General features: G+C 39.8%; 1 long non-coding RNA gene across 1 annotated transcript in view; it reads right to left on the bottom strand.

Annotated features, from left to right (window-relative positions):
• The window catches only part of LOC139173606 (uncharacterized), a 39,092-nt gene extending 16,591 nt beyond the window's left edge, over positions 1 to 22,501 (bottom strand). The window contains exons 1-2 of the long non-coding RNA XR_011560053.1: positions 22,382 to 22,501; positions 11,402 to 11,554 (exon numbers count right to left, since the gene is read on the bottom strand). This is a non-coding gene — a long non-coding RNA (uncharacterized lncRNA). The remainder of the gene's footprint in view (positions 1 to 11,401; positions 11,555 to 22,381) is intronic.
• Positions 22,502 to 24,100: the final 1,599 nt, after the last annotated feature.

Genomic DNA, 24,100 nt, shown 5'->3' on the forward strand with positions numbered 1-24,100 from the left:
GCCTAGATAATCGGCTTCTTCCAAGGACCAGGAAGTCAAGCCGCAGTAGAAAATGGTCTGACCATGACAAAGGCAACACTTCTAAGCCCCTTAATTTCAGACCATTACTCAATTGCTCAGAGAGGAATACCATGTTGGGGGCGTGCCCCCCCTCATGAGTCGGACCCTGTACTACTTGAGTCAGGTCCATGGCTGTCATGGTGGCCATGAACTCCTGTGCTAATCCAGAGGTTTCGCCGAGTGACGGCAGGTTAAAATCCCCTAAGACAATGAGTCTGGGGAATCCTACCACCAGCCCAGCTACCTCCTCGAGCAGCACAGGCAGGGCTGTTGACACGCAGCTGGGAGGCAGGTACATGAGCAACAAGCCCACCTGAACCCCTAAGTCCAACTTCACTAGGAGGGACTCACAACCCGCAATCTCTGCAGCAATGAGCCTACGAAGGCAAAGGCTCTCCCTGGCTATAATAGCCACTCCTCCCCCCCTTCCCTAAGGTCGAGGCTGATGCAGTGTTCCCTCTAATTTTTTTCGGACTGGACGGAAAAGTATAGTGTCTGAGCGGCAGTCCCTTTGCGACTGGGCAGCATATAAGTATAAGTAAGTAAGTAAGTAAGTAAGTAAGTAAATAAATAAATAAATAAATAAATAAAGTGTGGGTATGCACTATCACACATGAGCGAGTTCTTGCATCCATAATTCTATCCTTTCTATGTCTCCCTCCCTCCCTCTTTCCTCCCTCCCTCTTTCCTTTCTATCTCGCCCCCCCTTTCCTTTCTATCTTTCTCTCCCCCTGCCTTTCTCCAAGCCCTTCCTTTTCCTTCTCCCTATCCTACTACCCCTCTCCCTCCTTTCTATCTCTCCCTCCCTCTTTCCTTTCTATCTCTCCCTCCCTCTTCCCTCCCTCCCTCTTTCCTTTGTATCTCTCCCTGCCTCTTTCCTCCCTCCCTCTTTTCTTTCTATCTCTCTCTCCCTCTTTCCTTTCTCCCTCTTTCCTTTCTATCTTTCTCTCCCCCTGCCTTTCTCCAAGCCCTTCCTTTTCCCTCTCCCTATCCTACTACCCCCTCTCCCTCCTTTCTATCTCTCCCTCCCCCTTTCTCTCTGTCTCCCTTCCTTCATCTTTCTTTCGCTCTCTCTCTCCCTCCCTCTTCCTTTCTCTCTTCCTTCCTTCCTTTCTTGCTCTTTCTCCCTCCCTCATACCCTCCCTCTATGTCTTTCCCTCTCCCTCCTTCCCCCCTCTTTCTCTCTCTCTTGCTTTCTTTCCCTCTCTTTCTCTCTTGCTTTCTTTCTCTCTCATTCTCTTTCCCCTCCTTTCTCTCTCTCTCTGTTTCTTTCACCACGCCAGCAACAGAGAGAAAAAGAGAGCTCGAGCCGGAGAGAGAGTAGAGGGCGCCGTTGTCTTCGCCTCCGCCCGGCTCTGCAGCTAAGAGGCAGCAGCCATCAACCCCCTCCCCTCCCAGGCGTCCCCGGCGCCCAGCCACGCTCCACCTCCCGGTAGCCCGGCCGACTTTTACCTGCTGCCGGAGCCATTTTCTCACACCCTGCCGCTGCCAGGGAAGCTCCAGCTGGGCGGAGCGCACCGTAAAACAAGAAGAAAAGGTCAGCTGTGAGGCGGCACCCCCCCCACCCCACCTTTCTGCGGGACCTTTTCTTCATGTTTTATACAGTGCGCTCTGCCCGGCTGGAGCTTCCATGGCAGCGGCAGCAGTGGCACCAGGAGTAGCCGCCTCACAGCTGACCACCTTGCCGCTGCTACCACCGGCAACCGTCCCTCCCTCCAGGCCCCAAAGTTTAAACCCTGCCACCGCCAGGGAAGCTCCAGCCGGGCAGAGCGCACCGTAAAACAAGAAGAAAAGGTCAGCTGTGAGGCGGCACCCCCCCACCCCGCCTTTCTGCGGGACCTTTTCTTCATGTTTTATACGGTGCGCTCTGCCCAGCTGGAGCTTCCCTGGCAGCGGCAGGGTGTGAGCTTTGGGGCCCGGAGGGAGGGTTGCCAGCGGTAGCAGCGGCAAGGTGGTCAGCTGTGAGGCGGCTACTCCTGGTGCTGCTGCTGCTGCCGCCAGGGAAGCTCCCCCCATGCGCACTTAGCCATGGCGCACTTAGCTGCGTCTTTCAGTTTTTGAACCCTGCCCAGGAGCCAATCGCCAAAGGTAGGCTTTTGCAAAAGGTAGGCGATTGGCTCCTGGGCAGGATTTAAAAAATGTGCGCTGAAAGCTGCAGCTAAGCGCACTATGGCGCATAACTCAGCTTACAGGGATCTATGGGCTGATGCCATATCTGAAACCTGGCTGGGCAAATTTCAGAGAGAGGAACTCATCCCTCTGGGCCCAGCCAGGTTTCAGTCACACATGCCAGGTCAGCCTCCTCATCCAGGATCAAATACCAGATGAGGAGAGCTTTATATACCACCGACCTGGCATTGAGTAGCAGCAGCCTGAGCCCAGGGCCAGAGTTACACTCACCAGTGCCCTGGATAAGCTCATGGAGCCGGAACGAGGGATTGTTATTAAGGAGTGATCTCTCATTCCCCTGGAATGGCTAGTTCTGTGGCTCCCGCCATATCTGCCTCTCCCCAGCAACACTGGAATATTCCAACCCTCTGCCACCCCAGAGATCTCTCCCGCCTCTCTCTCGTCATGTGGGCCATGTAAATCATTCGTATCATACCTATTTACCCCATCCATACCATAACCCCACTCATCCCACCCATCCCATTCATACCACTCACTCATTCCATACATATTATTAAACCCACCCCAATTATCCATCAATTTAAAAAAATAAAAAATAAAGTATTACTACTAATATTAATATTAAAAGATCTAAAAGTTAAAAGTTAATATTAAAATTAAAAAGGTTAAAAAATAGGAAATAGATTAAAATTCATTAGGGAAAAATACAATACATCAGTTCATTAGATTAAATAAGGTCAGCAGCAAAGTAGCAAAAATGGTACCAGGACCCAGCCTAAAGGAAACGTTAGGCCGGGCGGGCACCAAGTCGAATCCCAATGTTATGGCAGACTTTTAAGACACCTGACTTTAGCCACTGAGGTAAACTTTAAAAAACCCAGAAGTTTTTTAAAGTTCTACCCTTAGTAGATTCTGGAGCCACTACCAACTTTATGGATGAGACCTTCGTTCATTTTCACGCTATACCATTGGGCCCAGACACACCTCCTATTGTTGTTGAAACTATCAATGGCCATGTTCTCTTGTCATCCGACCCTCATCTTCGCCACTCTCTGCTCCAGTACTTTTTGTCAAAAAGAAAACTGGAGACCTAAGACTCTGCTATGATTACCAAAAACTCAACTCCATCACCGTTCGTAACCGCTATTCTTTACCTTTGATCTCTGAACTCATGGAGCGCCTACGCCCAGCAATTATCTTTATTTATTTATTTATTTATTTATTTATTTATTTATTATTTAGATTTGTATGCCGCCCCTCTCCGCAGACTCGGGGCGGCTACCAAAATCGATTGTGAAGCGCTTACAACCTCATTCACATTCGTGAAGGCCCCGGCCCTCTGGCGGCCCCAGCCCTCTGGAACCAACTCCCCCCAGAGATTAGAATTGCCCCCACCCTCCTTGCCTTTTGTAAGCTGCTTAAAACCCACATCTGCCGCTAGGCAAGGGGGAATTAAGATTTCTTCTCCCCCTAGGCCTTTACAATTGTATGCATGGTATGTTTGTATGTATGTTTGGTTTTGTATATTAAGGGTTTTTTAATTTGCTTTTAGTATTGGATTATTATTGTATACTGTTTATGATTGCTGTTAGCCGCCCCGAGTTTTCGGAGAGGGGCGGCATATAAATCCAATAAAACTTGAAACTTGAAACTTGAAATGGAAGACTGCCTTTGGCACCCGCCTTAGCCATTTTGAATTCACCATCATGCCTTTTGGACTCACCAATGCACCAGCAGTATTTCAACATTTTATGAATGGTATTTTCTTTTCTTTTTTAAAATATTTTCTTTATTGAGTTTTCACATATAATTCAAATCACACATTATTCTGTTTTACAGATTATAAACCATCTCTATTAACATTCTTATCATAGATTTTTACCTCTTACATTCCATTATTTACATTATATTTCATACCTTTATATTCTAATATTTATTACATTCAATAGCTGGTAAATAAAACTTTTTACAAGGTAGCTGTAGATTATTTCAATTGTACTGTTGCTTCTTATTATGTTGATTCTATATTCTCTTTTGAACCCATTCATGCCATTTTTGCCATGTTCATTTTGATTCCATGATTTTGTTTCCCTTGATTGAGTTAGTGAGTTCGTCCATCTCCACGCATGTATATATCTTATCTATAATTAAGTCTTCCGTTGGGGTCTGGTCATTTTTCCAGAGTTGTGCTATCGCAATTCTTGTTGCGGTGTTTATATGTGTGTAAGAAGCATTGTTTGTTTTGAGTAGTGTTTTCTCCAAATTCCTAATAGCATAGCTTCCAAAGTGAATTCTATTTCCTCTTTCGTAATCTCTGAAAGCCAGATATGAGTTGTTTTCCAGATTTTTTGTATCATAGGACATGACCACCACATATGGAAAAAAGTACCACTTTTGTTTTTACACTTCCAACATGTGTCTGATAATGTTGGGTAAATCTTTGCTAACCTAGCGGGGGGAATATACCATCTGTAAAAAAGTTTATAATAATTTTCCTTATATGTTGCTAAAAGAGTTATTTTAGATATTGTAGTCCATGTTTTTTCCCAGTCTGCTATGTGTATCTCGTGTTACAAGTTTTCCCCCCATGCTGTCATAAGTGTTTTAGTTGTCTCTTTTATTCTTTCCTGTTCTAGAAATATTTGGTATATTCTAGTTATTTGTTTATTTTCATTCCCTATTAAAATCTTATCTAGTGAATTCATAGATTTTTGAATACCGGGTGTTTGATTATCTTTCTTAAATGTAGATTCTATTTGTGTATATGTCCACCAGTCCATTTTGTGGTTTAATATTTCTAGTTCTTGTCTGGTTTTAAGTTCTCTGCTTGGGTGTAAAATATCCGTGTATTTGATGGTTTTGGTTAGGTCGATCAAATTTGGGTAGATGATAGCTTCCATAGTGGACAGCCATCTTGGGATTTTATTATAGTGTTTCGCTTTAATTTCGTACCAGGTTTTTAATAGTGATTTACTAATCAGGTGCCTGTTAAATATAGTTTGTTTTTGTGATTTATCTTTCCATAAATGCGCATGCCAACCTATTTGTAAATTGTGGCCTTCTAATACAAGTATTCTCTTATTTTTTTAGGTTTATCCAATCTTTTATCCAAATTAGGCTCGCCGCTTTATAGTATAGTTTTAGATCTGGGAGCCCCAGGCCTCCTCTGCTTTTATTATCTTGGAGACAGACATATTTTATTCTTGGCTTTTTATTTTGCCAAATAAATTTGGAGATAATTTTATTAATTTCTTTAAAAAAAAATTGTTCCAAGTTGATTGGGGCTGTCTGAAAAAGGTATAAAAATTTAGGAAGAATATCCATTTTTATTACGGCAATTCTGCCTAACATTGATATTTGTAGGTCTTTTCATTTTTCTAAATTTTTTTTAGTTTCTTGCAATAATTTATCATAGTTATCTTTTTTAAGGGTTATTGTTTTGTTAGTTAGTATTAATCCTAAGTATTTTGGTTTTTTTGTAGTTTGGAGTTTCGTAGTTTCTTGTAATTCCCTAATTTGTTGTGTGCTCATGTTTTTTGTCATCAACATTGTTTTTTGTTTATTTATTTTTAAACCTGCAAATTCACCAAAGTTTTCAATTTCTTTAATTAACTCTGGGCCCAAACTTGTTGGTTCTTCTAAGAAGAAAACCATGTCGTCCGCATATGCTTGTAGTTTGTATTCTTCTTCCTTAATTTTAATTCCTTTTATGTTTTTATTACTTCTTATTTTATTTAATAATAATTCTTGTGTCAGTATAAATAATAAGGGTGACATTGGACAACCTTGGCATACTCCTTTTTCTATAAGAATTGGTTTTGTAGTGTCTCCATTTATTATTGCCCTGGCCTTTTGAGTAGTGTATATATTTTTAATAATATTTTCAAATCTGTTACCTAATTTTAATTCTTTGATTAGCTCATTTAGATATTGCCAATTAACATTGTCAAATGCCTTCTGAGCGTCCAGGAAGGCATGAGCTATTTGCCTTCCTGGGTGCGCATCACTATATTCTAAAATATCTAGAACTGTCCTGGTGCAATTAGAGATTTGTCTGAAGGGTAGAAAACCATTTTGATCTGTATTGATAATTTTGTTTAAAATTTCTTTTATTCTATCTGCTAAAATTACCATAAAAATCTTATAATCTGCATTAAGCAGAGAGATTGGTCTATAGTTTTTTACTTTCTGTTTGTCTAACCCCTCTTTTGGTATCATCGTTATATATTATTCTCTCCAGGATTCTGGAATTTTGGCTTGTTCTAATATTTCATTGTATATCTCCAATAATATGGGTTCAAATAAATCTTTATTTCCTTTATAAAATTCTCCTGGGAGTCCGTCCGGCCCTGGGGTTTTATTGTTTTTTTGTTTTTTCAATGCTAATTGTATTTCTTGTAAGGTAATTTTTTCATTTAAGATTTGTTTATTGAGTTCTTCAATTTGTAAGGAATTATTTTCTTGTATATATTTAATAATTTTTGCAGTATCTTTATACAGTATAGGTTATTGTAATAGTCTTGTATTATTTCTTTTTTCTGCTGTTCCATGTGTTGTGTTATCCCATCTTTATCCTCTAATTGATAGATTAATTTTTCACTTCTTGTCTTTTTAATTTTCTGTGAAAGCCATCTGCCTGGCTTGTTAGCTGTTTCAAAGTATTTTTGTTTCGTTTGTTTTAGATTTCTAATAAATTCTTGCTGTTCTATTATGTTTATTTTGTATTTGGCTTCCCTCAATTATGTTTGTATCTGTTTGTTAGTTGGATTTTGTTGGAAAGTCTTTTCCAATTTGGCTATTTTATTTATATACTGATTATACTCTGCCTTCTCTTCTTTTTGTTTTCTAGCTGTATATGATATAGTAACCCCCCTAGTATATGCTTTCCGTGTGTCCCAAAGTATTTGAGTTGAGGTGGGGTGTTTCCTATTTTCCTCTAAAAATAATTTTATTTCTTTGTTTAATATTTCTGTATATTTTTCATCTTGAAGTAAATTTGTATTTAATGACCATCTTCTATATTCTTTCTTTTCCCCCTGCCAGGTAATTGTTATCGGGTTATGGTCAGCCCACGTATTTGATTCTATGTCAACTGTTTTTATTTTTTTATGCATGCTTTTACTTAGCCAACCATATCTATCCTAGAAAAGGAGTTGTGTGGAGCAGAATAGTGTGTAAATTGTCTTTCGTTTGGATGTATTAATCTCCACATATCTACCAAGTCTAGTTCATCTATCATTTTCTCAAATGTGGTTGGTAGTGTGGCCCTTTTTATTTTGCTTTTAGTTTCTATTTTATAATCTAATTTGTGGTTCACTATTCCATTATATTCTCCTATTATGCATATATTTGTTTGGTTAATTTGAAGTAATATTTCATGTATTTTTTTATAAAATTGTTTCAGTTCTTGGTTTGGTGCAAATATGTTCACTAATAGTATTTTCTCTCCTTTAATTTCTACTTCTACCATAGTATATCTTCCTTTTGGTTCTGTTTTTATCTCTCTTGGCTTTAGTTCTTTTTTCACATATGTGGCCACTCCTCTTTTCTTTTCTTTTTCATCTAATGATGTACATAGCTCTCCCAGTTTGGTATATTCTAAATATTTTTGTGTGCCAATTTAATATGTATTTCTTGTAAACATATTATCTGTGCTTTCTGCTTCAGGAGTTTGGAGAAGACCTTTTTTCTTTTCTGGTTATTGTTAAGACCGTTTATATTTATTGAGATTAGTTTAGTTTCCGACAGCATTTAGCTACATATATGAATGATATTTTCAAGGACTTTATTGACCACTTCATGGTCGTCTACCTTGATGACATTTTGATATACTCTCCTTCTAAAGAGACCCACCCACACCACCTACAACTACTCCAGCGCCTCCGAAAACATCATCTTTATGCCAAGTTAGAAAAATGCCAATTTTTCCAAAGTTCCATCAACTTCTTAGGACATGTCATTTCCTACCAAGGCATCAACATGGACACTGGAAAACTCGATGCATTGCAAACTGGGCAACTTCCAAGCCAAAGATGTCCAACGATTTTTGGGATTTGTCAATTACTACCAAACCTTTATTCCCAACTTTGCCACCTTGACTGCGCCTCTCACCTGTCTTCTCCATTTCAATGGGGCACTACAGAGCAAACAAGCTTTTCTCAACCTCAAAAAAGCTTTCATGCAAGAACCTATTCTCCAATACCCTGATCCTGCTTGTCCGTTTATCATAGAAGCTGATGCCTCCGAAGTTGGCATGGGAGCTATACTTCTTCAACAATGCAAAGAAGGTGGACCCTTACTTCCCTGTGCCTATTATTCCAGAAAATTAAAACCTGCTGAACACAGACCCTGATTCTCCATGGACCATCTCTGATGACTTGCTCTGCTACCGTGACCTGCTCTATGTCCCAACAGGTCCACTCCAAGTTCTCATCTTCAATCAGTGCCACAATAATCCGGCACCCGGCCACTTTGGCCTCTTCAAAAGCCTACACCTCGTCTCTCGCACCTTTTGGTGGCCCAGACTTCACCATGATGTCAGTGCCTACGTTAACTCCTGCATCCATTGTCGCCAAGCCAAGGCAGCCACCGGACCCCCTCTGGGATTATTGCAACCGTTGCTTACACCTGAAAGACCCTGGGGTACCATTTCCATGGATTTCCTCACCTGTTTACCTGTCTCTCAAGGTTTCACTGCTGTACTTGTAGTGGTGGACATGTTAACCAAGATGGCTCATTTCATCCCTTGTCAACGAATATCTACAGCCAAGATCACAGCTCAACTATTCATTCAGCACATCTTCCACCTCCACGGCTTACCCAACACCATCATCTCCAATTGTGGTCCCCAATTCACCACCCAGTTTTGGAAAGAACTTATGACCGCCCTCTAAGTCAAAGTTTCCTTGGCATCCACCCATCACCCCCAAAACGACAGGGGCACCGAAAAAGTTATTGGCATCCTGCAACAATATTTCCATTGTTTTGTTCACGATAGACAAAACGATTGGGCGAAATATCTTCCTTTTCAGCTGTGTTCGCCTTTAATAACTCTGAACATACCTCCACGCAGACCACACTATTCTGTGCCATTTACAGATTCCATCCCCGACTGTTTCTGCTTGCTGGCAATTTCCTTAATGGGTTACGTGCTGTTCACCAACACGTCCAACATTCCTTGACTAAAGTCAAAGAAGACTACAAATGTTTTGCGGACCATTCCCACAAAGACACTCCCCCATTGACCCTTGGTGATCAAGTTTTGCTTTCTACCAAATACCTCTCTTCTGAACCTCATCGTAAGCTTGATCAATGTTTCATTGGCCCTTTTCCTGTTGAAATGGTCATGTATCCAGTCACATACCGTTTGACCTTACCTCCTTCCATCCGTGTGCATCCTGTTTTTCATCGCTCGCTATTGCTTCCAGTCTCACCTGACTCTTCACTTCACCCCCCCAGTTCCTGCTCCTGCCGTTCCTGCTCCTCTATGCCCTGTGCCCAAATTTCGAGTTTTACCTCACCACCTGGACATTACTGGCATCCAAGACTCTCATTGGCTTGACCGCCATTTCCAGTACCTGGTGGAATGGTCAGGAGGCGGGCCTGATAACATTGTCTGGATGGATGCTCAGGACTTTGAAGCTCCTGAATTACTTTTGAACTTTCATGTTCATTTTCCTGACAAACCTACCCCCAATTATCCCCCGGGGGAGGGAAGGGGCCATGAGGAAAGGGATGGTATTGTGTATGCTCCTGTTCGGCCTGCAGATTTTTCGGATTCCGAAGGGGAAAGCGATTATGAATTGGTAGGAGGGCCTGATTTACAGACAGAAAGGGAGGAGGAAGGTGACATGTAGATGCATTCCAGTTCTAGTGAAGAAGATGTCAGGTGGGTTAACCCTTACCTCAGACGCTGGCAGAGGAGAAGAGAACAAGTGTTAGGGAAAAATATTAAAAGTGGATGAACTGGTTAATTAATTTCTTCATGTCCGGTTGTGAGCGGATGAGAAAGGTGAGTTGTTAATCTTGCCATTTCAAAATGGGGGCTTCTCTAACCAGCTCCGAGCGTAAGCTATACATTGTGTGAATTTATTGCCTGCTTTTAGGACTCTGGATTAACACTGATTATCCTATAAATTTTAGAATGACTTGTGAAATGTTTTTATATGACTTTCAAGTTACTTTACTTTAATGCTAAAACTAGAGATGAGAAAGAAGGCGCTGCGTGCAAAAGATGATTGAGGGGAAGAAGAGGAAAGACAATAAAATTGTTGTTATGTTTTACAAGTATATGCATTTAGCAATCCTTTATTTCAACTAGATGCACCAAGTTTTTGACACACTTTTGGGGAGTAAAAAAGTGTGTCTTATACACCAAAAAGTACAGTAGTTCATCCCACAGGACCAGGTAGACCACTTGAGGGGAAACCAGGCCAAAGATGGTAGAAAACATTGAGTAACCGCATGCATTCAGGAAACAGGCTCACTTCCTTGCCTCAGACAAACCTATCAGATTGTTTGCCAGAAAATAGCATTCAAATTTTTGTATATAAGCCTTCCAGGTCTCTGTCGCAGGGCAGAAAGCTTTGAAGCAGGATGGGCCATTGCCATTGAGGGACATAGTGCAAATCCGGCATTAGCCATCAGCGAGAGGCTTGTGAGGCTGGCAGAAAGAATCAGAGCGCAACGAGTTGCGGCTGTGCATGGATGAACCACTAGCCTCATCGCCAGTTTTAAATCCCCACAAAGATCAGCAAGCCATTCTAAATTCAACTGTTTATTTAACAAGCAACAACAAGTAAGAAGCAGAACAGTCAGAAAGATGATCGCCTCAGCCGTGCTCTGGCAGCTCTTTTATATTGAGCTGTCAGGTGCGGCAACCAATAGGAGATACTCCTGCTCTAGCGTATCAACCAATCACAGCATTTCCAGCTGTTGTTAGAGACACCGGGACGCAACACTGCTAATATGAAAAAGAGTTCAGCCATGTACCAATAAAGTCATTTGTTCATCTGGAATAAAGATTTAAAAGTCAATTATTTTTTTCTTGGAAAATATTTGAAAATGGCACATTCTACACCTAGATACAAACAGTTTCAATAAACATTATTTCAGTTACTTAAATAACATTAAGTTATGAGTTACTACTATTTATATTAATTACTCTAGCTAGACAGAAACCAATGAAATACTATGTAGATAATGACATTACCTTTAGTTTATGTTCATCTATGGGATCTGACAGGACTGACATTTTTTTTCCTATGTCATCCAGGAACTTCATTAAATCATCTGCCTGCTTCTTATATTGATACCACTGATGTGAAATTTCCAAAGCTTTTTTCCTTCTTTGCGATCTCATATCCTGTTTGCAGTACATAAGTTTATTATAAAAATTAATGTTTACATGATTTATAGGTAAATACTGTATGCACTACATTGTGGAGTAAAATTGTGGCTAGGTTATTTTAAAAAATTATTATGAATTATAATTATGAATGAAAATTTATACTTTTAAGTAAACCAAAATATTGTCTTATTTTTCTATACTTATAATGTATAGAGAAATATATTATGGGACACACACTTCACACATTTAAAAATCTAGAATTAGCAGCCTAAAATTTTAAACCAAAAAATTAGCAGGCAGATTTATAGAACAATGAATTATCCAAATGCTAGCATTTAATGAAAGAAACAGAAACATAGAAGATTGATGGCAGAAAAAGACCTCATGGTCCATCTAGTCTGCCCTTATACTATTTCCTGTATTTTATCTTAGGATGGATATATGTTTATCCCAAGCATGTTTAAATTCAGTTACTGTGGATTTATCAACCACATCTGCTGGAAGTTTGTTCCAAGCATCTACTACTCTTTCAGTAAAATAATATTTTCTCATGTTGCTTTTGATCTTTCCCCCAACTAACCTCAGATTGTGTCCCCTTGTTCTTGTGTTCACTTTCCTATTAAAAACACTTCCCTCCTGAACCTTATTTAACCATTTAACATATTTAAATGTTTCAATCATGTCCCCCCTTTCTCTCCTCTCCTCCAAATTATACAGATTAAGTTCATTAAGTCTTTCCTGATAAGTTTTATGCTTAAGACCTTCCACCATTTTTATAGCCCATCTTTGGACCCGTTCAATTTTATCAATATCTTTTTGTAGGTGAGATCTCCAGAACTGAACACAGTATTCCAAATGTGGTTTCACCAGTGCTCTATACAGTGGGATCACAATCTCCCTCTTCCTGCTTGTTATACCTCTACAGCATTTTACTTGCTTTCCCTACCGCCTGACCGCACTGTTCACCAAAAGAAATATGCATATAAATTTAACTGCAAAATGTTTTTATTTTAAAACCCGCTAACTGATGGGAATCCAAAGTGTATTTTAATGTGCACATACTGCCCTCACTCAAAATATTTAATTTTAGACATTACAAAGTTTATTAAAGAAAAAGAAAAAATATGTGAAACAGAGGTACTTTGCTTATTCTTCAAATGCAACTCTAGGTTTTGAATGACTTTTTGAGTATAAAATACCCTGAAACAGAAATTTAGTTTATTTCCCATTACAACTTTAGTTGTTAACTATGGCTACTTCTGTTATGCATTATATAATATGCATACTAATAATTCATTTAATTCACCAATTTAAGACAATTAACAGTTTTATTTTATTGCTTTTGATACATACTAAAATATTTCCTAAAATTCCATTTTTTAAATTTGCAATTTACTGTGCTTCTACTTTTCCCTTCCCTTCTCTTCCCCCTTTCTCTGATCAAAATGAATAAACTATAATCTAAAAATGACTTGGCAAACCATCATAATAATATCAGTAAGTAATTAAAAATTATCCAACATATAAATTAACTTTATTTCCCCAAAAATTAACTTTATTTCCCATATAAATAATGCCCAAAATATTATGTAGCAAATATGTTATTATTATTGATATTTATCTAGAAGTTTTCTAAGAAGTATATTTAGATTACATGAACAGAGTTGGAAGGAACTTTGTAGATCATCTAGTCCAACCCCCTTCCCAAGCAGGAGACCCTACACCACTTCCAACAAATGGCAGTCCAATCTCTTCCTGAAAGCCTCCACTGATGAAGCTCCTACAATTTCTGACGGCAAACGGTTCCATTGGTTGATTGTTCTCACTGTCAGAAAACTTTTCCTTATTTCAAGATTGAATCTCTCCTTGGTCAGTTTCCATCCATTACTCCTTTACCTGGCCTTCCGGTGCCTTGGAAAATAGCTTTTATTTTTTATTTATTATTAAATTTATATGTTGCCCAACTCCTAAAGGACTCAGGGTGGATTAATAACAGAATAAAATATTTAAAACATCTTAAGCATTAAAACAATTAAAACCCATACATATCTTTACATGGCCAGATCTTGCTGATTACAACTGCAAGCTCAACAGCCCCAAGCCTGTCAGAAAAGCCAGGTCCTAACCACTGTTCCCTCTAACCTGCGCTATGCGCTATAGCACAGAAGATTTGAGAGCTCAGCGCACAAATGTTCAATTCTGGCACAGAGGTTTCAAACTTCTTTTTCCCTGGGCCTGTGACCGGAAAAATTTGGAAGGTACGAAGAAGGAAGCTCAGCTTCCGGTCTTGCAAATTTTTGCTGAGGGCGCGAAGAGCAAAACGTTGCGAGACCAGAAGCTGAGCTTCCTTCTTCACGCCTTCCAAGTTTTTCTGGCAAAATTTGGAGCAAACACACGCACAGCCCTTCCATGGAGGCGCTGAGCTTCAGTCCTGAGGCAGCCTCTCCCGCAGCTGCAGCGCCCCACCTGCCTGGAGCTTCCCTGGTGGCAAAGGAAGGTGAGCCTTGCAGCTCTTGGGCACAGGAAGGGCTTGGGCCTGAGATGGGCCTGCAGGGGCAGCAGGGCCAGGCAGCCAAGGCAGGTGTGGGACAGCAAAGGTGCCACTGCCAAGCAGGGGTTGAAATAGGAGTGGGAGGGTGCTGGCAGCGGCAGCTGGTCGTGTTGCTGGAAGCCGTACATGCTGGCGCTCTGCTGGGCATGGGTGCCGGTCTGGCACCTCTGTCCCAGCCCAGCCAGTGGGCAAATGCCAGACCAACGCCCATGCCCAGTGCAGCGCCAGCATGTACGGGGTCCAGCAACACAACCAGTTGCTGACGTGGTGTATGAGAGAGAAATAGAGTGCATGAGGGATAAAAGTTGTGGCCGTGGATGCATGGCGTTCCTTCCCCCCCCCCAAATAAAGCATCCCCCTCCAGCCTTTGGATCGGGCGGTTTCTTTGCCTGGCCTCAGATTACGCTGCACTGCACTTTGGCCAACCACCACCGCCAAGCCCACCCTGAGCCGAAAGCAGCCGCCGCTGCTCAACTCACGTTGCCGCTGAGCTCTTGGAGAGCCACGCTTATGGCTGGCGATGCCGGAGAGGGTGAAGGGGTGGACGCGGCCGTTGCCTCTTAGCTGGGGAGCTGGCTGCGGGTAGAGGCGACGGCGGAATCCGGCGCTGGGGCCATGCTTTGCCACTCCCCCAGGGTGCCGTGTACCCACAAGCCGCCCTCCACTCTCTCTCTTTCCACTCTCTCTCTTTCCACTCTCTCTCTTTCCACTCTCTCTCTTTCCGCTCTCTCTCTCTTTCTTTCTCCCCCCTCTTGCTCTCTCTCTTTCTCACTCTTTCTCTCTCGCCCTCTTTCTCCTTTTCTCACTCTTTCTCTCTCCCTCTCTCTTTTTTCTCTCTCACATCCAGCCGCTGCCGTTGGTGCCTCTGCCCTGGAGCTCCCATCCCACCGCCGACCCATGGCTACTGCCCAATGCTGCAGTTGCCAGCATGGTGTACGAGAGAGAGAGAGAAAGGGATAGATAGCAAGAGAGAGCAAGAGAGAGAGAGAAAGAGAGAGAAAGCAAGAGAGAGAAAGAAAGAGAAAGCAAGAGAGAGAGAGAAAGAAAAAGAGAGTGAGAGAGAAAGAAAGCAAGAGAGAGAGAGAAAAGGAGAGGAAGGAAGAGAGAGAGAGAAGAAAGGAAGAGAAAGAGAGAACGAGAGAGAGAGAAAGCAAGAGAGAGAGCAACAGACAGAGCAAGAGACAGAGTGAGAGAGAAAAAAGAGAGGGAGAGAGAAAGAGTGAGAAAGAGAGAGAGCAAGAGGGGGAGAGAGAAAGAGAGAGATAGCAGGAGAGAGAGAACGAGAGAGAGAAGAGAGGGAGAGAAAAGGAGAGGAAGTGAGTGAGTGAGAGAGAGAGAAATGAGAGAAAAAATGGGAGAAAAAAGAGAAATGAGAAAATGCTTGAGGCAGAGAATCAGAGGAAAGAGAGAGAAACTAAAGAGAGAGAGAAGCACCCAATGAATAAGAGAGAAACCCCCCCAGCCCTCACCTGTTTTTGGAAATGGTTCAAGAGTGTGTACACACACACACACACACACAGGGGGGAGAGGAGACAGGGATGAAAAAAGAGAGGGGAAGTGAGAGGGGGAAGGAATGAGAGAAAAAGGGAGGAAGAGGGAAAAATGAGAAACAAATGAGAGAGAAAAGGGGGAGAGACAGGAGAGGGACCCAGAAATGAGACAGTGGTGGAAATTTGAGGAGGGATGATTGATTATTAAATATGGGTTGACTATGGAATGATGGTAAAAGATATATTTAGATGTTGTTTAATACAGTATTAGGATGTATTAATTTGTAAAATTGGATTAGAATTTTAGAACTATGTAGAATTACATAGGTAAAATTAAGGGGTTTATGACTTCTACTGTATGATTTTAGGACCTTGCATTATGAATTTAAAATATACTTGGAAATGTAGAAGATTGATGAAAGTTAATAATAGTAAATGCTAAGTGCCTGAAAATTAATTGAGCTTTGAGATATTGAATGAAATTATAGAAAAGTAAATATGGAAATATATTAATTGATGCATTGGTGTTCAGATAGATTTTCATAGTATTATTAGATTACTATAATACTATGATAAATATTTAAGAAATGACAATTTTAAAGCATGGATTTATTAATAGTTGTGCTTTTGGTTTTGCTGGTTGTTGTAGTTTGAATAGTAATAGATTTTTGGTTTTGTTTTATTATTAATTTCTTTTAATAAAAAAAGAAGGGAATTTTTTTTTCGTAATTAGGAAAAAGTTGTATAAGGGTTTTTTGTTTCTTTTAAGAAGAATGTATAAGAAGGAGGAGGAGGCCTGATGGCCTATCTGGATTTATAAGAGGATAATGATATTAATTGAAATATAAAATAACAGAATAACATAGTGGGAAGGGACCTTATTATGCCCCAGCACTGAGGCCCAAATAATTACACAATAAGTTGTCTTGAGTGGCATATGTGAAAAAAAAAGATCAGGTCCTGAGGCATGAAAATTTATTTATTTATAACAGAATGGGAAGGGACCTTATTCTGCCCCAGCACTGAGCCCCAAATAATTACGCAATAAGTTGTTTTGGGTGACATCTTTAAAAAAAAATCAGGCATGAAAATTCATTCATTCATTCATTCATTCATTTATTTATACTTCCGCTCAGACACTATACTTTTCCGTCCACACCCAAAAAAAATTAGAGGGAACATTGGTCCTAACTGCTTTTCGGAAGGCTAATAGGGTTGGGGGCAGTCCTGACTTCCGGAGCTAACTGGTTCCAGAGATCCACAGAGAAGGCTCTCTCCTGCAGGCCTGCCAGCCAACACTGTGGGATCTCACTGGTCGTTTGAGTTGTGTGGCATAAGGTGGTCTCAAAGCTAACCTGGCCCTAAGACTAAGTAAGGCTTTAAAAGCAATGAGCAACATCTTGTATTGTTTATTTTGACCAGAGACCAATAGGGAGCCAGTGTAATGTGGGTGTACCTAGGTGGGTGTACCTAGGTGTACCCACAACAGTTTGCACAGCTTAATTCTGCACCAGTTGTAATCTCCAAGCATTCTTCAAGAGCTTGATCTCTTCTTCTATGTGGCAGCTCCTCACATACTGATGGTAACTCACACCGTGTCCTTGGATAATCTCACCCACCAGTTTCATGTGGATATTAAACAGCAGGGGGGAGAGGACCAACCCCTGAGAAACCCCACAAGGGTTTCTAGGAGTCGACCTAGGGGACCTAGGAGTCGACCTCTGACCCCCCGCTAATACCGATTGCGACCGACGGGAGAGGTAGGAGATAAACCACTGTAGAACAGTGCCTCCCACTCCTATCCCTCCAGCTGGTGCAGAAGGAAACCATGGTCGATGGTATCAAAAGCCGCTAAGAAGTCAAGAAGCACCAGGATAGAGGATTGACTGCAATCCTGGGCCCACCAGAGATCATCCGTCAGCGCGACCAAAACAGTTTCCTTTTTTAAATATAAAGATTTATTTATTAATTTTTAAAAAATATATTTCTCATATATATATATATATATATGTAGATTGTTCTGAGTTCGGGTTTTGCCCTGTGTAATGTTTTGCATGTCTATGCGACGTTTCGGTGAAATCACATTCACCATCTTCAGGCTGGAGTTCCAATCTTTGTGTTGTTGTAAATGGAATATTAGCAAACTGACATTTCTTCCCAGTATGTAGTGTGGGGGTGGAGATTTGCTTTGAATGTAGCAAATAGATTGGGTGACTATGCTTCAGTGATCTGATTGGTTGGTGTAATCATAGTTGTTAGAAGGAATGACATGAAGATTTTATGAAGTTTTTTGTTTAAGGCTGATTTCCAAATATAAAATTCTAAAATCATAATAATTAGAAGGATTGACATGTTGATTATTATGAAGTGTTTATTTTGTTTAAGGCTGGTTTCCAAATCTCTGGCAGGCGGGAGGTATCATCCCTTTTATTTAAACAAAGGGGTCTCTTTTCAATTTCGATAGCTTCTAGAGAGATTCTTTTATATAAATTCTCTGTTTTGTGGAGTAATTTAGTTTTTTCAAAGTCAATTTCGTGCCCTGTTTTTTTAATGTGCTGGACAAGGGAGGAGGTCTTTTCTTGTTTTTTGACTGCATTCACATGTTCTGCTATGCGTTGGCTCACTCTTCGGTTAGTTTGTCCAATGTATGTGGCTGCACATGTTTTGCAAGGGATTTCATAGATTCCTTGGTATTCCAATTGGATTTTATCTTTGGGGCTCCTTAGGATATTAGATATTTTTTGGTTGGTGCAAAATGAGGTTTTGATGTTATGTTTGTGCAGGATTTTACTAATTTTATCCGTGGTGCCTTTGATGTAAGGAAGGATGGTGGTGCCATTGTCCTGTTCTTGATCTTGTTTTTTGGGGGGTGTCTCTTTATTGATTAGGTTTGTTATTGTTTTCTCTTTGAATCCATTAGAAATTAGTACATCTTTGAGTTTGTTCAATTCAGTTTTTAAGTGCTCATGGTCAGCTAAGCGTTTGGTTCTGGTGATGAGAGTTTTGGCCACTGAGGTGATTTGTGCGCACAAATCACCTCAGTGGCCAAAACTCTCATCACCAGAACCAAACGCTTAGCTGACCATGAGCACTTAAAAACTGAATTGAACAAACTCAAAGATGTACTAATTTCTAATGGATTCAAAGAGAAAACAATAACAAACCTAATCAATAAAGAGACACCCCCCCAAAAACAAGATCAAGAACAGGACAATGGCACCACCATCCTTCCTTACATCAAAGGCACCACGGATAAAATTAGTAAAATCCTGCACAAACATAACATCAAAACCTCATTTTGCACCAACCAAAAAATATCTAATATCCTAAGGAGCCCCAAAGATAAAATCCAATTGGAATACCAAGGAATCTATGAAATCCCTTGCAAAACATGTGCAGCCACATACATTGGACAAACTAACCAAAGAGTGAGCCAACGCATAGCAGAACATGTGAATGCAGTCAAAAAACAAGAAAAGACCTCCTCCCTTGTCCAGCACATTAAAAAAACAGGGCACGAAATTGACTTTGAAAAAACTAAATTACTCCACAAAACAGAGAATTTATATAAAAGAATCTCTCTAGAAGCTATCGAAATTGAAAAGAGACCCCTTTGTTTAAATAAAAGGGATGATACCTCCCGCCTGCCAGAGATTTGGAAACCAGCCTTAAACAAAATAAACACTTCATAATAATCAACATGTCAATCCTTCTAATTATTATGATTTTAGAATTTTATATTTGGAAATCAGCCTTAAACAAAAAACTTCATAAAATCTTCATGTCATTCCTTCTAACAACTATGATTACACCAACCAATCAGATCACTGAAGCATAGTCACCCAATCTATTTGCTACATTCAAAGCAAATCTCCACCCCCACACTACATACTGGGAAGAAATGTCAGTTTGCTAATATTCCATTTACAACAACACAAAGATTGGAACTCCAGCCTGAAGATGGTGAATGTGATTTCACCGAAACGTCGCATAGACATGCAAAACATTACACAGGGCAAAACCCGAACTTAGAACAATCTACATACATATACCCGTGAAAATTTACGAAAACAAATACATATATATATATATATATATATATATATATATATATATATATATGTTTTCATAGATTTTCACGATATATCCCCCAAGAACCAAGACACAGAACAGGACAATGGCATTGCCCTCCTCCCTTACATCAAAGGCACCACAGATAAAATCAGTAAAATTCTCCGCAATCACAACATCAAGACAGCCTTTGGTACAGATAAAAAAATAGCCAACATCCTAAGAAACCCGAAAGACAATATCCAACTAGAAAACCAGGGAGTTTATCAAATACCGTGTAAAATCTGCCCAGCCACATATATTGGACAAACTAACAGGAGAGTAAATGCACGTGTTGCAGAACATAAGAATGCATTAAAGAAAAAAGAAAAAAACTCCTCCCTTTTCAAACACTTCAAAACTACAAGACATGAAATTGATTTTGACAGCACCAAATTAATTTCCAAAACAGAACAGTACAGCAAAAGAATAATCATGGAAGCCATCGAGATAGAAAAACATCCCCAAAATATGAACAAGCGGGATGATACCTCCCGCTTACCAGACATCTGGAAACCAGCCCTCAAACGTATCCCAGCCATAGAAATCAGACTCAGAACACACATTGTAAAACAATCAAGTAGCCTGCAAGTTCCAACTACTCAGGATATCACGCCTAATCTACAACCATTAACTAATCAGCATACCTCAGCTACATCAACGACCCCAATTGTTACCCCACTGACTCACCAGGAAGTTTCTACACAGCAGGCAATTGCTGAGCCATCAAACCACACCCAGCCACCAGTATTTATAGAAGGAAGGCAGCTCAGGTCTCGCAGTGTTCACCTTAGAAGAAGGACAGAAACACCAGCCTGAAGATGACGAGTGTCACCTCGTCGAAACGTCACCAGCAATTGCCTGTTGTGTAGAAACTTCCTGGTGAGTCAGTGGGGTAACATCTTGGGTCGTTGATGTAGCTGAACTAATCAGCATACTTCACTACATCAACGACCCAAGATGTTACCCCACTGACTCACCAGGAAGTTTCTACACAGCAGGCAATTGCTGAGCCATCAAACCACACCCAGCCACCAGTATTTATAGAAGGAAGGCAGCTCAGGTCTTGCAGTGTTCACCTTAGAACAAGGACAGAAACACCAGCCTGAAGATGATGAGTGAGACCTCGTCGAAACGTCGCCAGAAATTTCCAAATCCTACACGGGAAGAAACCTGAATATACCAAGACCGTCATACCTGTACCCGTGAAAATCTACGAAAACATATATATATATGATGGTCTTGGCATATTCGGGTTTCTTCCCGTGTAGGATTTGGAAATTTCTGGCGATGTTTCGACGAGGTCCCACTCGTCATCTTCAGGCTGGTGCTTCTGTCCTTATTCTAGGGCGAACACAGCGAGACCTGAGCTGCCTTCCTTCTATAAATACTAGTGGATGGGTGTGGTTTGATGGCTCAGCAATTGCCTGCTGTGTAGAAACTTCCTGGTGAGTCAGTGGGGTAACACCTGGGTTCGTTGATGTAACTGAGGTATGCTGATTAGTTAATGATTGTGGATTAGGCGTGATATCCTGAGTAGTTGGAACTTGCAGGCTACTTGATTGTTTTGCAATGTGTGTTCTGAGTCTGGTTTCAGTTTCTATGGCTGGGATACGTTTGTTAATGAGGGCTGGTTATCAGGAAACGTCGCCAGAAATTTCTAAATCCTACACGGGAAAAAACCCAAATATACCAAGACCGTCATATATATATAAGGCAAAGGTTGCAGGTTCAAGTCCCAGTGGGTATGGCTAGCTGATGAGGCCAAAATAAGACCGAAATAGATCTATCCTAGTCTCCCTTAATTTTCAAATTCAGCAAAAAAACATGTGATATATGTCAGATCACCCTGGTATATTGAAGGAACGTCACAGCTCCTTTTTGCCTTTAGGCCCAACCCAGGGCCATTACAAGGCCGTTAATTTATTCATAGCCGACAACTATATTCTGTATGTATCACATGTTTTTTGCTGAAATTTTAAAATTAAGGGAGACTAGGATGGCACCATTTCGGCCTTATTCTGGCCTCATCAGCTAGCCACACCCTTACTGGGATTTGCAAGGCAGAAGCTGCCGGATCAAATCCCAGTAAGGGTGTGGCTAGCTGATGAGGCCAGAATAAGGCCGAAATGGTGCCATCCTAGTGTCCCTTAATTTTAAAATTTCAGCAAAAAACATGTGATACATACATACATACATACATACACATACATACATACATACATACATACATACATACAAATACATTAAAAGCAGTTTCCATGCTGTAGACGGGCCTGAATCCTGACTGTTTTGGGCCCAGAAAATCAGCTTCATCAAAGGACTGTTGGAGCTGGAGCAACACCACCTTCTGTTTCCTATCAAGAGCTTCCTAGAGAGATCCCATGGAGGCTTCACCCCGCCTTTTCTGGCCCTGTTTCCTCCCAGGAGATTCCTAGAGAGACCCCATGGAGGCTTCTCCCTGCTTTTTCTGGTTACAGTTTTGGAAGCTTGGGTTTGTAAGTGGAAAATGGTTCTTGAGAAGTGGCAAAAAAATCTCGAACACCGGGTCTTATCTAGAAAATTTTGTAAGTAGAGGCATTGTTAGGTAGAGGTACCACTGTATAAAAGTTAGGATCTTCATAATGTCTGACTTATTACATATGTAACATTCAGAACTTTATCCAGAGCTGGAAAGGCTGCAAAATCTACCTTGAGAGAATTATGTCTGTTTTGCAACAAGTGCAGTTTCTTTCTTATTTCTTCTCTTTTTTGTTCATCTTTGATCATTTGGTGAAGCATATCTCCACACTGAAGCAATTCTTTTATGGTGCCCTCATGATTGTCACTCTAAAGACAGAAAGATAGAGATATTAGAAATAGAGATGACAGAGGTAGAGAGACAGAAATTTAAAAAATGGCAATGACATTTATGTAATTGAGGGTTGGTCAATCTCAGACTATTTCTGCATCTTTAAAATAATGGTATTATGAAAAACATTCAAAGGATTTCTGAAGAAAAGAAGAATTATATATTAAGTATATTTGAATATTGTTGGTTTATTAAATGGTTTTTTAGATATATTTTTTACTTTATAGTAATAATTAGATTCAACCATATTTGATATCTACTTGGTGTTTTCTTTTTCTTATATTTTTTTTCTTATTTTCCTTATTCCTGTTTTATTATTCTGATATTTTCTTTAGATTGATAATTAACTGATATAATGAATTGCTAATTTGAATTTTCCTCTTCCCTGGTTTGGTGCACTTTAACCTAAAAGAACGAGGTTGGTACTATTAAAGCTAGACTAAAACATATTTACTTGCTTAACTTTTTAAAAATTAGTATAAATTACTATTTCTTTTTAATTAATTCATTTAATTATATAAGATATTTTACAATTTATAAGATCAAAGTTTTAAGTTTAGTGTAGTAACATTTTACAGTAAGTTTTTAGATTTTAAACCTTTACATTACTTTACACTATTAAGTTGCATAAATTTTAGAAATAAAATAACTAAGTGATATTATTGTTCATAAAGTATTTTAAGCATAATATAACTAAGTTGTTGATAATATTGATTCTTAAGTTAATATTTCTGTTAAAGTGATAGATTTAATTCTTATTGCCTTCTTCTTTTTTGCTTAAGAGTGAAACATAAATAGATAAGAAGACTATTTTCTTTTCATTTTTTGAATTAGACCTACAGTTGTAATTTTTAAATCTTGTTTGGAGTTTATTTGGATACATCAATCTTTTATTAAAAAGTAAATGAAAATTTAAAGAAGTGGAAGGATTTCCACCTCCTCTATAATACATTATATACAGAATGTCAAGTACATCCACCACTACAAAGACAATTAAAAAATCAACACTAACTTCTATATCTCCACAAGTGTCTCCATTACCTTCTCCTGTACATCAAAAAACAATTACAAGTATGTTATCTAAAGATAAAGAAAAGGAGAAGGAGAAGGGAAAAACCACAATCACAGCCTACATTACAAACAATCCAGGAAATGTTGGCGGTCATGCAAGACTTTATGCTGAAATCTCAAAATGAAGCAAAACAACAACGTGAAGAGTTAAAAGCGGAAATGGGGGAGTTGAAAGTGGACACAGAAGAAATGAAAGCAAAGATGAAAGAAGTAGACAACAAAGTAGCAGAAATACAACAGACATTAAAAGAGAATGAACAAAGAATTAAGACAGTAGAAGATAAAATGGATAAAGTTGAACAAAGAATGGATGATTTTGAAGACAGAAGTGATTTTCCAAACAAAGGATACAATGAATCAATAACACATTCAGAGTTACAATGTGCATCTTACGGCTTGAGATTCCAGAATATAACAGAAGAAAAAGATGAAGACCTCCAAGCAAAAATGGCAGAAATTATAGGAGGAATCCTTCAGGTGGATCCTCT

This window comes from Erythrolamprus reginae, chromosome 10 (assembly GCF_031021105.1).
Source record: "Erythrolamprus reginae isolate rEryReg1 chromosome 10, rEryReg1.hap1, whole genome shotgun sequence".
Lineage (NCBI taxonomy): Eukaryota > Metazoa > Chordata > Lepidosauria > Squamata > Dipsadidae > Erythrolamprus > Erythrolamprus reginae.